Genomic DNA, 16328 nt, shown 5'->3' on the forward strand with positions numbered 1-16328 from the left:
ACCCCTTTGTCTCTATGGAGATTATTCATCGTCTGCTGTCTGTCAACCCCTGCTGTGCCAACCATCAGAATCCCAGGAAAACATGGGACATAAAATATGGAAAATCCCATTTTGGGTGTGTCATTAAAAAAGACAAACAAACAAAAAACAACAAATAGTTCAATTTGAGTGAAAGTGAATGAAAGCTAGTTGAGTATTACTCAACTTTCAAATGGGTCAGCTCTCACACCCTGTGGTTCATTTCCCACTAAGTCACATGAAGCCCAACATCTTCAAACAGAAACAGCACTGAAGGGAGCTCACCATCCTCTCCACCCAGTCAGTGCTGAAGGGAGCCCACCATCCCCTCCACCCAGTCAGTGCTGAGGGGAGGCCACCATCCTCTCCACCCAGTCAGTGCTGAAGGGAGCCCACCATCCTCTCCACCCAGTCAGTGCTGAAGGGAGCCCACCATCCTCTCCACCCAGTCAGTGCTGAAGGGAGCCCACCATCCCCTCCACCCAGTCAGTGCTGAAGGGAGCCCACCATCCTCTCCACCCAGTCTGTGCTGAGGGGAGCCCACCATCCCCTCCACCCAGTCAGTGCTGAAGGGAGCCCACCATCCTCTCCACCCAGTCAGTGCTGAAGGGAGCTCACCATCCTCTCCACCCAGTCAGTGCTGAAGGGAGCTCACCATCCTCTCCACCCAGTCAGTGCTGAAGGGAGCCCACCATCCTCTCCACCCAGTCAGTGCACAAACCGTTGTTATGCCTAATTGCTTGTTTGCTATACCTTCATTTCTGGGTTTCCTTAAATATCAGACTCTAAGCATCCATTTTTATTCATCAGTACTTTATTTTACTGTTATGTCTCGACACCTAGACATGGTCATTATGTTTTTTCCCCATCTGAAAAATATGTTTTTCATCAAAAATGTTTTTTCAGGAAACAAAATACTTTTTGCACTCTATTGGCAACATTGCACTGTTTCAAACTGATTTGTGAGATGGCTATTGTAGTGGACTGAGATACAGGATGATCCTTGGTGATTTAAGGGAGCTTATTCAGAACAGTAATCCTGGCAGAAGGTTCTTCGCCTTTGAGCTTATCTCATAAATTTCAGCAGTATCTGTTTTTCTAACCAATTAAATGAGCCTATGATCAGAGATCGTGTACAGGTCACTCATCCCAGCAAGTCTTCAGAGCGTCAGAGTTCTGCATATCACTGGGATCTTTGTTATCTTTTCTAACTGTTAAACAAAGGAAAGGAAAACAAATATTAGGCCACAGCATGTAATATGCAGCATTCACCTTTAACAGTTTAAGTTAACACACTGATCAACCTCAGTGTGTTATGAGCTGTTAATTAATGCACACACAACTTCTTGGTTCATTACAAAGTTATCTAAACCCTGGGTTTTAACTAACTGATTCAACAGATTTCTCACTGAACATTTATGTTGTAAAATTTTACTCACAATTATGGCGGATGTATTTGAAACTCTCGAGTCTGTGTCTCAGCTCGTCTGGTCCTGCTAGACTGTCCTCTAGAGGGCACTGTAGCGCGTCTCCATGTACACTGGAATTCGACATGATCTCGAGATGGTCCTCTTCCTGTTCACGTCCTCCTTTCTAGTCTGAGTTTTCCTGAAACGGTACAGTTCAGAAAGATAGTCCAGACAATGCTCTGTAACAGTAATAAGCAGCACACTAATGCTACGAACAATGGCAAACAGCAGAAGAACCGCAGTATATGAGGTTCAGTTGGCAGTAGGCATGCCCAGCCATGTTTCTTTGTTAATCATATTTTCCTTAGTAAACGAACAGCTTTTATTTTCCAGTGTGATTCTATTCTTGCTTATACATGCATATACATCATGCATTGTAAAACCAAGGCTACAAATAATTTAAAAGAACCAAAAAATGTAAGAAAATAATTATCTGAAAATTAGCATCACCAGGACATTCCAACTCCATGCAACAATTCAATCGGTTTTTTGCATGGGGCTGAGCTATGTACAACTAAATACATTCGAAGCAACAGACACTTTTTATGAAATGCATGTGGAATTCCATCCAGAATATATGTCAAGAATAAATAAATTATGGATAAATGAATTACTCACTTTTCTCTGAAGTTCTCTGGCTTGGTGGAGTCAGTATGTTTCCTATTTGGCAAGCATGATAACTAACGTCTCATATTACTTTTCCTCCCAAGTTCCAAAACGTCCCACTCGCACACAATCCCCTCCACCCCAAAGCGAACGCGCACACTGCGTTGGGCGGCTCAGGAGAGTAGATCACGTAGATCACGTTTAATCCTCAATATCTCTGCACTCAGAAGACGTGGATAACTTTAGGGGCAGTTTTAACACATTTGTTAAAATGCCACATCTGCTAGCTCATATCAAGCCCTGAATATAGTTGGCTTTCAAAATACGATTAAAGAAGTTGTAGCAGTCTAGAACAGAGCCTGCTGCCAAATTTGATGATACAGCTACTAACACATGTAAGGAATGCCGTCTGATATGTCCCTCCCAGCTACACCTGCTACTAATTACCACGCCCCCTTTTCAGTCACATATATACACCTTCCCACCACTTCCTCGTCGCGAAGTATTGCCGTTCCCATGCAGCATACCAAGCGTTTCCATTGCCTGTTCGATCTCCTGTGCTTTGACCCTTGCTTTCTCTCCAGACCTCGCCTCCTGCCTAGCCCTCCTGTACCTCTCGGATTCTGCCCCCCCGTTATGACCCTGGACCGTCCTGACCATCCCACGAAAACGCTGCTGTTGTCACTGCGCCTAGCGCTAGTGATACTCGTACCGTTTCTTGTAAACGTGACTCATTTGAATAAAAGCGGTATACTTCCGCAGTTGGATCCCTCTCTGTCTGGTCTATACGTTACAGAATACTTCGCCTTTGACATGGATCCAGCAGAAGTTACCGTTACGACACTCACCGAGACGATTCACCAACTCGCGAAGATCATACAGGATCAAGGGGTAAACCTCACTACGCTCCAGGAAACTGTCCGTCTGGTCACCGCTGCTGCTTCTAATACCATGAACGTCCCCGTGGCAGAACCTGAGCGTTACGATGGGTCTCCTGACCGCTGTCGAAATTTTCTCATGCAGTGTTCTATATACTTTACATACCACCCTGCCCGATTCCAGACCGAACAGCAGAAGATTCACTTCATCCTGTCGTTTCTCACGGGTGTAGCAGGTACTTGGGGCACAGCGTTGTGGAACTTTAACGACCCAGCTCTCCAGTCCGAGAATCAGTTCACTGCCTTGTTCAGAGCTGTCTTCGATCATCCCGCAGACGGCCGTGACGTTGGGGACCGACTTTACGAACTCAAACAAGGACAACGAAGTGCAGCCGACTATGCAAGGGAGTTCCGCACACTGGCCACAAGGAGTGGATGGAGTGACTCGGCCCTGAAAACGGTATTCCGCCGCGGTCTGAAAACGGATGTACAGGTCAAACTCGCCTGCAGGAGTGAAACCCTCACGTTAGCGGAATTTGTCCAAGCTGCCATACATGTTGACAAGTTGTTGAGAACTTACCGTTCTAATAGTGTTGACTCCCCCCTCGCCGCATCCTGCACACCGCCATCCCAGACGTGTTACACTAGCCTTCATGCTGCTGACGAGTCCTTGCGGCTGGGTAGATCCCCACTTATGTGTCAGTCCTTACTAGCTACCCGAAGAAATAACCAAGTAAACCTACCCGTACAAATATCCTGGGGAGGTATAGTCACGCACCTGTCAGCTTTGGTTGATTCGGGAGCTGCCGGTGATTTTATAGATCGGGATCTAGCCCATCACCTACACCTCCCCACCTTACCCGTCGAACCTCCCTTGAAGGTGAATTCACTAAACGGTCAACCTATAGGCGAGGGTATAATAACGCTTCGTACCTGTCCCGTTGAACTGCGAGTAGGCCTGTTCCACAGCGAAATGCGGGAATTCTTCCTCATCTCCACACTCCGAGATCCCATCCTACTCGGATTCCCGTGGCTGTCTACGCATGACCCGGAAATCTCCTGGAAAAGACGTGAGCTCATACGGTGGAAGGCCAGCTGCCTCAGCGAATGTATGCACCTACCCCTCCGGTCCTCCTCGGTGGAAAGCCCCGACTCTCCTCTGTCTGACGTCGTCCCGGAGCAGTATCGAAGCTTTGCTGACGTTTTCAACAAGGATAGCGCCTGTCGTCTACCTCCTCATCGTCCCTGTGATTGCGCAATAGACCTCTTACCTGGAGCCCCCTTACCTCGCAAGACAAAACCTTACCCTCTGTCACGTCCTGAAGATCTGGCGATGGAGTCCTATGTTACTGAAGCTCTGCAGAAAGGGTTTATTCGACACTCCACTTCTCCAGTAGCGGCCGGGTTCTTCTTCGTCGAAAAGAAGGATGGGGGATTGCATCCTTGTATCGATTACCGTGCCCTGAACGCCGTTACATCCAAGTATGCGTACCCTCTCCCTTTTATCGCCGCGTCACAAGAACGCCTTATGGGAGCTAACGTGTTCACAAAGCTGGATTTACGGAGTGCTTACAACCTGATCCGTATCAGAGAGGGCGATGAGTGGAAGACTGCCTTTGTTACCGCCAGAGGGCACTATGAGTACTTAGTAATGCCGTATGGACTGACAAACAGCCCCTCTGTATTCCAAGCATTCATGGATGAGATCTTCCGCGATATGATAGATAAATTTGTATTCGTTTATATTGACGACATCCTGATTTACTCCCCTTCTGTCTTGGAACTCGTCCGACACGTCTCTGCTGTACTACAACGCCTACGAGAACATAATCTCTATGTAAAGGCAGAGAAGTGCGAGTTTCACCGCTCATCGATGACGTTCCTGGGGTGTACTCTCTCCCCTGGTCGGATCTCCATGGATTCTGGAAAGGTGGAGGCTGTCACGACGTGGCCGACGCCCCGCTCCACGAAAGAACTACAAAGATTCCTGGGGTTTGCGAACTTCTGTCGCCGTTTCATCCGTGGTTTTGGTGAGTTAGCAGCCCCTCTGACTAATCTCTTACGGGGTGTGGGAAATCGGCGCTTCACCTGGACAGCCGAAGAGGACCGAGCGTTCTCACTCCTCAAAAAGGCTTTCACGTCCGCTTCCATTCTGCATCTTCCCGATCCACAGCTCCAGTTCATCGTGGAGGTGGATGCCTCTGAAGTAGGAGTAGGCGCTGTTCTCTCACAACGGCAGGGGAACCCCCCTAAGTTATACCCCTGCGCCTACTTTTCCAGGAAATTATCACCAGCTGAAATGAACTATGATGTCGGAAACCGAGAACTCCTGGCCATCAAACTCGCCCTTGAACAATGGCGTCACTGGTTAGAAGGAGCGGAACATCCCTTTATAGTTTATACTGACCACAAGAATCTCAAGTACTTGAAGTCGGCCAGACGCCTGAATCCACGACAAGCCCGGTGGGCACTGTTTTTTTCCCGTTTTCGCTTCACCGTATCTTACAGACCGGGGTCTAAGAATGTCAAGGCAGATGCACTCTCACGGATCTACGAGAAGGACGAGGCAGTCAAAGCACCTGAGCGAATTCTGCAAGATTCCTGCTTCCTCGCAGCCATAAGATGGGACGTACAAGAAGAACTGGACGAAGCTCTACGCACTGATCTTTGTCCAGATGAATGTCCTGAGGGTAAGCAGTATGTGCCCGTCTCTCTCCGGGGGCGTTTACTCCAACTCGCCCACGACACAGCAGGCACAGGCCATCCAGGTATCACACGCACACGATATCTTATTTCACAACGTTACTGGTGGCCGTCCTGGGAGGATGACATACGTGATTACGTTCTAGCATGCTCCATTTGTGCCCAGTCCCGTACTCCCCGTACTCTTCCCGCGGGACAACTCCTTCCTCTGCCCATTCCTCTCTGACCATGGACACACCTCGCGATCAACTTCGTCACTGATCTGCCCACATCAGGAGGTAACACAGTGATAATGGTGATCGTAGACCGTTTCTCTAAGATGTGTCGTCTAATTCCACGCCCGAAGCTACCTACAGCCATGGAAACAGCTCTTGATCTGTTCAATTATGTCTTTCGCATATACGGCTTACCTGAAGATATCGTCTCTGATAGAGGGACGCAGTTTACCTCCCGAGTTTGGAAACAGTTTTGCAAGCTTCTTGGTATCACAGTCAGTTTAACCTCGGGTTACCACCCCCAATCTAACGCTGAAGTAGAGCGGTACAATCAAGAGTTAGGGAGGTTTCTGCGACAGTATTGCGTCTCCCAACACGATTGGCATAAGTACCTCCCATGGGCAGAGTACGCCCGGAATTCAATTGTGCACTCCGCCATTAAACTCACTCCTTTTCAATGTGTTTATGGTTACCAACCTGCGTTCTTTCCCTGGGACAAGACACCTGCCGACGTTCCGGCTTTGGACGAGTGGTTGAAGCGCAGTGCCCGCACCTGGGAGATGGCACATGTTCATTTACGTCGCGCCCTACATACGCGCCGGCTCAACGCAGACCGCCGTCGTCTTCCTGCTTTGATCTATCACCCGGGACAGAGGGTATGGCTATCGACACGGGACCTTAATCTGAAACACCGGAGCAAAAAACTCAGCCCACGTTACATCGGACCGTTTAAGATACTCAGCAGAGTCAACGCAGTTACATATAAACTCCTCTTACCCACACACTACCGCATTCACCCTGTCTTCCATGTCTCTCTCCTGAAACCAGTTCACTACAGCCCTTTCACCACTCCTCCCGTATCTGCCAAGCCTCCGGACCCTCTGGACATCGATGGTCGCCTATATAGTCCGGGAATTGTTGGAGTCCCGACGCCGACGCGGAGGTCTCCAATACCTGGTTGACTGGGAAGGATATGGCCCCGAGGAGCGTGCCTGGATCCCTGCGAGGGATGTTCTCTGCCCCACTATGATCGCGGACTTCCACGCTGCGCACCCTAACTTTCCGGCACCCCGACGCCGTGGTCGACCCCCGGCTCGTCGTAGAGCGTCAAGAGACGCTCCTTTGAGGAGGGGTACTGTAAGGAATGCCGTCTGATATGTCCCTCCCAGCTACACCTGCTACTAATTACCACGCCCCCTTTTCAGTCACATATATACACCTTCCCACCACTTCCTCGTCGCGAAGTATTGCCGTTCCCATGCGGCATACCAAGCGTTTCCATTGCCTGTTCGATCTCCTGTGCTTTGACCCTTGCTTTCTCTCCAGACCTCGCCTCCTGTCTAGCCCTCCTGTACCTCCCGGATTCTGCCCCCCCGTTATGACCCTGGACCGTCCTGACCATCCCACGAAAACGCTGCTGTTGTCACTGCGCCTAGCGCTAGTGATACTCGTACCGTTTCTTGTAAACGTGACTCATTTGAATAAAAGCGGTATACTTCCGCAGTTGGATCCCTCTCTGTCTGGTCTATACGTTACAACACATTATTCTTGTTTCTCATGTTAGCCCTTTACAGTATAAATCGTGAATGTCATCACCATGTAAAATCAGTGACGGACACAATTCAAAGGCTGAGAATACATTCTGTATAAACACGAACCCCAAAATTATAATTTTTTAAATACTGTAACTGCAATTAAAACAACAGCCTAATACTAACACAGCCTCCAACCTATCAATAAACTCCAGGATTCTTTTTTTCTAATGCAATGCAGAAATAATACTCTACACAACCATACATCATGCCATATTTATAATACACTGCAAAGGCTCAAGGAGAAATGTCAAAACATTATACAACTGTTGAAATGACAAGATATATACATACATTAAAAAAAATTATTAATCAGGAGAACACATAAAAAAACATCCAACTGCACAATGGAGGCCCAGCCTTCTTCATCTACATCTGTACAATATAGACACGCAAATAATTGATGCAACATAATTGATATCCATTCAATGACGAGAGTCTCTCTTAGGTACATTCAACCAAAGCCCTCAATTCATCCTAAGTATCATACATCCAAAACTGGTCTCAGATCAGGGGAAAAGGAGCCATTTCTACAGACAGCAGAGGATTCTTTTAGAGGCCCTTGCCCAAGTCACAGTGAGGTTCAGCGTTAACGGAAAGGTGAGCCACAGCCGTCTAGTCGTGCTACTGATGAGAGACTCTTGCCCACTCTCCTTGCTCCGTCCGGTGGAAGAGTTGGCCCCAGTGTGTTTTGTTAAAATTGCGTGTGTGATTGGTGAAATTACAGCTGTATCTGTGTATGCGTGTTTGCAAATTTGCAGTGTTGGTTTGAATTCCATGTATCGTGTGGTTATATGTTGAATAAAGACCTGTATAGATTGTTGTTTGAGCATACGTGCTATAATAAAAGTTGTGAGCCTTTCATTGGGGGACTTATAAACCCACGCCCATAAATCCATGAGCCTCTTATGCGAGGACGTTTGAACCTAAGTAAATTGTATAAGCCCCCAAGAAAGACGTTCATCATTGTGTACACAAGCACAAGAGAAACATCTTTTGATTATTAGTTTGAATAATTGGAGTTACATCATGGATAATGTTAAAGGTTTGGAGGATTATTTGGTTGATACTATGGAAAAGCGCGCTGTGCCGAAAGTGAGATCGGACACAGTGGTGGATGTTAAAAGGTGTTTTGAGAAAATGCGATCCGAAGGGTTGTGGCCAGACCCGGACGATCGCGGTATGTATAACATAGGTGGATTGGGAACATATTGAGAAGCACTGAGTTACACAAATCAATAGCCTAAAGAGAAAAGAAAATTTGAAACTAGTGGAGTTTTGACAAAACAGAAGCGTAAAAACCAACTGGAAAAAGCAGAAACTTATGTCATATGTAAGAACATTCAGAAAAAAAAATTGTCTAAATATTAACTCCAAAGAAAAGTCTGAGACCAAAAAGGCAGACTCTCCTCAGCCCCTCCCTAGATAGAGGCTGATGGCGCCTTTGTTTGTGGGAGAGAGATGAACAGTATGTATGTGAGTGTTTGTGTGTAGTGGGTTTGATAGACGTGCGTGTGAGAAAGATGTATGTATGTTTGTGTGTGTGTCTGTGTGAGTGAGTATTCGAGAAAGATGTACAGTATGCATGTGTGTGTCTGTGTGGAGTTTGTATGGGAGAGATGTATGAATGTGCGAGTGTGTGCGTGGGGGACAGAGACACTCACTGTCTCCCTGACTGGAGAATCCTTGTTCAAGGCGAGACACGGCAGGTAAAAACATTGTTTTATCATGCACTGGTCAATGTTGAGGTTTTAGGCTATTTTGATTCTGTAACATGAATTATTTCAAACTGTTGGAAAGAAAATTACATTAAACATTTAGGTGTTTATCTAAACTTTGTCTGGATGCGCCTATAGATTTTTTCTAAATTCATGAAAAGTTAGCATCATTACGGAGCATGAACCACAGCTACCGTTATCTATACCCTGTCATCATGGGTATCATTGTAAAGCTCTCTTTCTTGAAATCGTGAAAGAAAAGAGGGTGATTTAAACGCAAGCTTGGCATATCATTGTCTGGTGTCGATTTCTGAGAACGTGATTCGATAAGATGGGTCACGTGGTCACAAGCTGGTTTAGCTTTTCAGTATCTTTATAATATAAAACGCCGAAAGTATTACTTTTAACAGCGTCACAGAAAAGACAACAACTGTCACTTGCGAGAAGATGTAAGGGAAAACTTGAAAAAATCAATTAGATAATGAAATGCTTACACGCAGTGCATCGATGCGTAAGCTGTCCTTAAGAAATAAGTAGACTTTAGATAGCGGGGCGGACCGATGCGCAGCACAGCAAAGCGCGTTTGAACTAATTAGTGGATTAATTTGTCCTAATTGTGTAGGTACAGGGCTTAACATTAATATCAGACCACGGATTTTGCAGCAGTTTGAATTTAGAGTGAAGTCTGTGTGAAAGAGATGGACGCCGCAAAACTATATACATCAATGCGTCTTCAAGGTGTAACTAGGGAAGATGTGGCATTTGAAGTGAACGTGTGAATGATGTTCTTAGCACATGAGTTAGGGTTGGGACATACAGGCAGGGCCGGCGCCAGAACATATACAGTGAGGGGGCGTCAGAAAATTTCGGGGGGGCGAACGTAAGTTGTTGAGCGGGGGGGGGGGGGGGCGAACGTAGGTTGTTGTTGGGGGGGGGGGGGGGGGGGGGTGCGTGTAACGATTGTCGAGCGGCCGAGGGGGCACCATGTAGCGATTGTTGTAAAATAAATGGGTCTTATTTTTTACATTGAGGGGGCGGGACACCTCGCCTGAGGGAGCGGGACACCTCGCCTGAGGGGGCGACGCCCCCATTCGCCCCCCCGTGGCGCCGGCCCTGCATACAGGTTTACAAAAATAATAGAGGTATGGGGCAGGGTTGAGATAGAGACAAGAAGCTGATCCACAGACTAATAAAGTGCCCTGTCTTTCAATTTGTTGTCAGTTTTACTTTTACACTACAGATTTTTATTTAGTGGCAGAATGGACAAAACATTAAGTTTAATACAAATTACGAATAAGAGTGAATAAATACAATGTTTTTTGAATAAAAGTTTTAAACACATACCTATTTTATGTTATGTAAAAGTAAAAGTAAAAAATAAATGTACCAGTTAAACCTGAGGAGATGAACAGGTAGTGATATCCTAAACATTTAATTTTATTGGTAAATGCAGGGTTGAGGCAGCAGCAGGTATGGCCATTTCTACCTTTAGTGAATGTGATTCTGCCATGCTGACTAGTATGGAGAGGTTGTGGCTGCAGAGCACAATCTTACTGTCAATGTAATGAACCTGATTTGATCAGAGTATCAAAAGCAGAGGCCGTAACATCTGACACGTCCGCCAGCGTGAAACATAAATGCAATCCTGAGCACAGTGTGTGCGCTGTGTTTCCGTTCTATTGAAGTTAAAATTAGTCATTACATAGTTCTGTTTTGCTGTTGTTTGTCTTTCTATCGTTGGGGATGATCTATATCACTGCTGATAACTCTATGATTAGATTTTGAGTAAGTAAACAATGGTTTCCAATACAAATCCATTAAATTTCAAAATGTATATCTTTATGTAGTTAGTATGTATATATATATGTAGTTTCACGGTGATTGCTATTGGATAAAATTTTTAACCTATTCACCTGCAGAGTCTTGCCTTAAGTGTGATTTGGACCATCCAAACAAACGAGTTTGCTGATGATTGATGTATTTTTGTGTGGTTTGACCCAATAGTGTCTGATTTATGTCAAGTTAAACACAGAGGCAAATTGTGAAAAAGCCAATTCTGATTGTGAGAAATTAACATGGGAACTAATGGGGCAGCTTTCTGTGTCTAGTGACAAACAAATGCTCATAACTCTAAAACTAATTGATCAAATGATTAGATATCTCGGTGTGCCAGAAAGGACAAGTTTATCTCCCATTTAAAATTTTAAATGGAGCTTGTAGGTGAAGGTGTAAGGATCTTAGAACAGTTTATCCAGGAGAGTTTTGATCATTTTCGTGCCAGAACATTAACTGGCAGTTGATATTTGAAATTATGAACATTACACCATTCATTTTAATGGGACTTTCTTATTTTTAAACTAAATTTGATTAAAATCTAAAACTATAATCGACTCCAAAAACAGATAGCACACCTGTCAGAGCAGAGACCTCAGAAACGCAGTTGGAACAGAGTGTACATTAAGCGGTTTGGGTTGAATTAATTGAAAAATTTGGAGAAGAATAATAATAAGAAGAAGTATGAGGAATAACAATATAGTGCTTTTCAAGCACTATAAATAAATAACATTAATAGTTAAAATTAGCCATACACTCCGAACCGTCAGAACACATACTTAAATGATGTTAGATCCATGCAGACACTATAGCACAGTCTGTGTGTGAAGTACTGCTTGCACTGATTAGTAACTAACTGTAACCATATTGAAGATATTTTTCTGCAAGACTGAAGTCTTCTGTGCAGTAGCAGAGTTAGAGATAATACTGCTTATCCATTTCTATACACCCAATGTTGAATCCCAGGGAAACTGATAACTGCTCCTGGGAAGCAGCATCCTTAGTTTTTTCTATACACACTTTGACTAGAAAGAATCTGGACTGAGAGAGACAGTTCAGAGTTATTAAATGAAGTGTAAGCTTAACATCATAATTCACATAGTTCTATATTTTGTAACTCTCTTGCTATCAAATAAATACTGATTCATAAATTATAAGACCTCAACTTGCATGACATCAATTTCACAACAGTGGTATGTGATGTGGAGAAAGCCATAAGGCAAGAAGAAGATGAGTTAATGATGGATGAGTTACTCAAGCCGTTAAAAGAGAAATAATTAAAAGCCCAAGAAATCAGACAGTCAATACTGTCATTGACAATTGTCTCTTACAGTAAAAGGGGGAGGGTAAAGAAAGCAGGAAAATTTTATTTTTTCATAGTTCAAAGCTGGATCAACCAGTAATAGGAACAGGACCATGCACAGCATGCATGGCAGGACTCACCACAGCAATAGAGAAAACAGCACACTTGGTAATGTGTCATCCACTAATAATCAGCACCAATCATGGAGTAATGGCGTTCATAAATTCACAAGCCTTTTCTTTATCAAGAGCACAACAGAATAAGATAAAAGCTATACTCACACAGCCACACATCACATACAATACTGAGTCAAAACTAGTGAATCTGACTGACAACATTGAAGTAGCAGAAGATGAGACATCACATGACTGTGCTGACGCCACAGAAAGACACATTCAGCTCAGACCAGAACTGCACAAGGTCAGAATCACTAAAGCAGGAGCATGGGAACTCTGTTCAGATGGGAGCTGTTGGAGACAAGGTAACGAACTGAAGGCCTCTTACGCTGTGGTACAAGCGCGTGGGGAAGAGTGGGAGGAGGTGGAATCAGGAGAGATTCCACAACCAGCCTCAGCTCAACTGGCAGAAATGGTCGCACAAGACCAAACTGGCCAAAGCATTTAGCGCAAAGGGGGACATGGACTATGTACAGGCACTACCACTAGTGCTGACTTCCATGAGAGCGACCCCATGGGAGAATACAATCTCCCCCCGCATCCCTGTCCCGATAGTAGTATTTAGACGCCACGCCATGTATGTAAATACACAACAATTGCAAATACAGAGCTATTTTTGTAGTGAACTTTTTGTAATATACTTAATATTTCAAGATTTTAATTACTGTTATTACTTGTCACAGTTTTCGTTCTTTCGTTCATTTTCGTTAAGGATTATAACCTTGGTATTAACCACGATTGTTGTTAAATGTGGATGTTGTATAACATGTCCCAGAGCTCTCGCCCAAAGGTTGAGCAGTGTTGTGATCGAGAAGGGGGACACGAAGAACCCACCATGCCACTGGTGACGGCGGATGATGATGACCTATCATCCGAAGAAGACGATTCTGTGTGAAAAACTTGTTGTTTTTGATTAATTACGCTTGCTTTGTAGGTATTGGCAGCGTCTGTGACTGATGAAGAATGAAGACGCACCACACATTAGAGCACAACCAACAGCACATGAAAGCCAATCCACTAGTTTAAGAAGTAATATGCATGACACATGGGCACATTTATAGAACGGGTCGAGGTGATCTCCCAACAGGCGGGACCTGGGTCTCGGGGACAACGTCAAGTCACAAGACCGTGGGAGATGAAGGGGGGCATCTCCAAATAGTCTGAAAGGTCTCGGCCCACGACTGGGGAGTGATCCAGAACCCACAAATCACATAAAAGAACACATAGACATTGTACTAACTGACATAGTCACACTATGAATGTATACACATTTAGGGATTTTTATGATTGTCTTTCTTTTAAGAAGTGCACTGGGCTAGATACAATTTTGTATTAGACTAGAGTTAGACCAATGTTTTGGTCTAAAAGGGGGAATGTTGGAGAAAAAAAAAAAATTTAAAGGTGAATAACTTAATGTTTAAACTTAATGTTTTCCTGAAAGACTGTGGAAGAGCAGAAGTGAGAAGGCCTCAATGGCCTTGAGGAGAATAGAATGGGCCTATTCAGTGTAAGCTGCAAAACAAGCAGTTTGAGATAAGGAGATGGACGGCTAGAGAGGAGCAGGGGGGGCTCTAAGGAAGAGTAGCAAAGGTGGGGGCAGATATTGAAACTTAGAGAAGAGGTATGAAAGGGAGGACATCGCCCAGCACGAGGACTTTTTGCTTGGACGCTGGTGAGATCCACTTGGGTTAGGTAGACTTCTAGGCAACTAGCACCAGTGCACTGGAGAGTTTGTACCACGTATACTTTGACTATATTGTATTCAATTATATTCCATATAAATTAATCTAAAAGAACTTTTGGTGTTCAGACTTTGCTTGGGTAATTCAGTCAAAACCAATCGGTTCATCGGGGCAGTGTTGGGGCCTATCTGGGTCAAGAAAAAAATATCCCAACATTACCCACCCGTGCCCGTGAAAAATCACACAAATCGAAAGTATTCCTACAGAGCACTTTATTTTTCAATGCGCCTCTGAAAAAACGTCAGTACAACACAAAATAAAATATATGGTTGCTGTGCAGGAACAGTAGGCTATTCCTATCTAAAATTATCAACTGCAAAACGAGAGGGAACAAATGCCAGTATAACAACTGAATAAAATCGTATAGGTTCACAAATCTATCCTAGGTTACTGTGCAGGAACAGTATATCGTCCACAGTCCCAGGTTTGAGCTGCGTTCTGCGCTCTTGGATCACAAATCCTAAACGCCAAGTTCTCTCTCGTCATTTTTCCTTGTTCTAGCACGGCCACCCATTTAGCTTTGTAACCACCAAGCAAGCTACAATAAATGCCCGGTACTGCGTTATAACCAGCCTCTGCTCATGTTTCCGCTGGAAAAGAACCGAAATTTGGGTATTACCCCAGAACGGGTGAAGAGTAAAGTTCAGCCCGCTCTGGCCAACGGAGCTACGGTATAAGTAAGCTCCCCTGAGCTTCGCCACCACGATCGGGAGGCGCTAATCAGGCAAAATGTAACACTATGTTCATTACGTAGCAAATAAAAGCCTACTAAAAATGACCACTTATTTAACTTACCCGCCCGCATACCCACCCGTATTTTAACTTACCCGCCCGCATACCCACCCGTAAAATTTCGGTATGTGTAAAACCCACCCGTTTCAGCATCTATTTGCCCGTACCCGTGGGTACCCGTGGGTACCCGACCCGGTGCAGGACTCTAGTGTATGGTCTATTCCAGGGTTTTTCAAACTATGGGTCGCGACCCTAAAATGGGTCGCGAGGCAAAAAAAAGGGTCGCTAAAAAATAAATGTTAATATATTTAATAAATTGTATTTATAGCGCGCGACTGCGCGAACGGCGGAGGCGTTAATACTTGGCGATCGATCGCGATATAATAGTTAAACTCCGTCAACAACTTACGTTCGCCGCCCCCCCCCAGTCAACAACTTACTTTCGCCAAAATATATAAAACAACACATAATTCATGAAAGCAGAATGCTTCCTCAGTGGTCCATTTATCCAAATAGGCTGGGTGCAAATAAGGCTTTAAAAACCAGGATAATAAAGTGCTCTCCTGTTACAAGTGCCTTCTCTTGTATTCTAGCAGTTCCTAAACTGATCTGTGTTGAACATCTAGTGGCCAAGGTCTAGTCCAGTAATAACTTCCGAAGCACCATCTTTACAGAACTCCCCTACAAATATTTGCTCCAAAAGCTGCACACACTAAAAATGGAAACTGCTATGGAAACTTAAAACAACAATCAAAACATTTCTAGTGTGTTTCCAGTATGTTTTCCTTCCGAGAGTGCGAGTGATGTGTGAAATGAAATGAAAGTCCCACGTCTGCGAATAATCTTCACATGCTTATAAAAACTCTTATTTCACATATTAACACAACACCAGCACAAATCTAGATCACCCTCTGCATAATGTCTAAACTTGTGATGAAAAAGCCCGCATTGCTAAATTAATAATATTGTAGCGTCTCACTAGACGCATGGAAGGACGGATGGAAAGGCGTTGCAGTCAACAATTTATTAAGCAACTTAAACAGATTATTATTGTCAACAGGCTGTCGAGCTAATAAAGCTATCGGGATTCCCCTAACTTCTGAACTCACTCTCAAAAAAACGTACAGCCACACTCTCTTTTCCCTTTTCTCCACCCCCCACACACAGCCGTGCTACCTAGCCCAGCCCCCCTATGCTTTTCCCCAATCACATGCTTGTTTCATGCACTAAACACAACGGAACATTCTCGACTGTTAATGAAACATGAACATTAATGCAGATTCGCTACACTGCCCTCCCCTTATTAAGTCCCTCGCCCCGAGGGAACAGTGACAAAGTCCCTG

At 44.6% G+C, this 16328-nt stretch overlaps 1 long non-coding RNA gene across 1 annotated transcript; it reads right to left on the reverse strand.

The window, feature by feature from the left end:
• Positions 1 to 689: 689 nt before the first annotated feature.
• Positions 690 to 13303, reverse strand: LOC143522101 (uncharacterized). The gene is made up of 4 exons (XR_013132917.1): positions 12476 to 13303; positions 2106 to 2310; positions 1458 to 1626; positions 690 to 1229 (listed from the first exon to the last, which is right to left on the reverse strand). It is a non-coding gene; the product is annotated as an uncharacterized LOC143522101 (long non-coding RNA).
• Positions 13304 to 16328: the final 3025 nt, after the last annotated feature.

This window comes from Brachyhypopomus gauderio, chromosome 8, assembly GCF_052324685.1.
Source record: "Brachyhypopomus gauderio isolate BG-103 chromosome 8, BGAUD_0.2, whole genome shotgun sequence".
NCBI classification, from domain to species: Eukaryota; Metazoa; Chordata; class Actinopteri; order Gymnotiformes; family Hypopomidae; genus Brachyhypopomus; species Brachyhypopomus gauderio.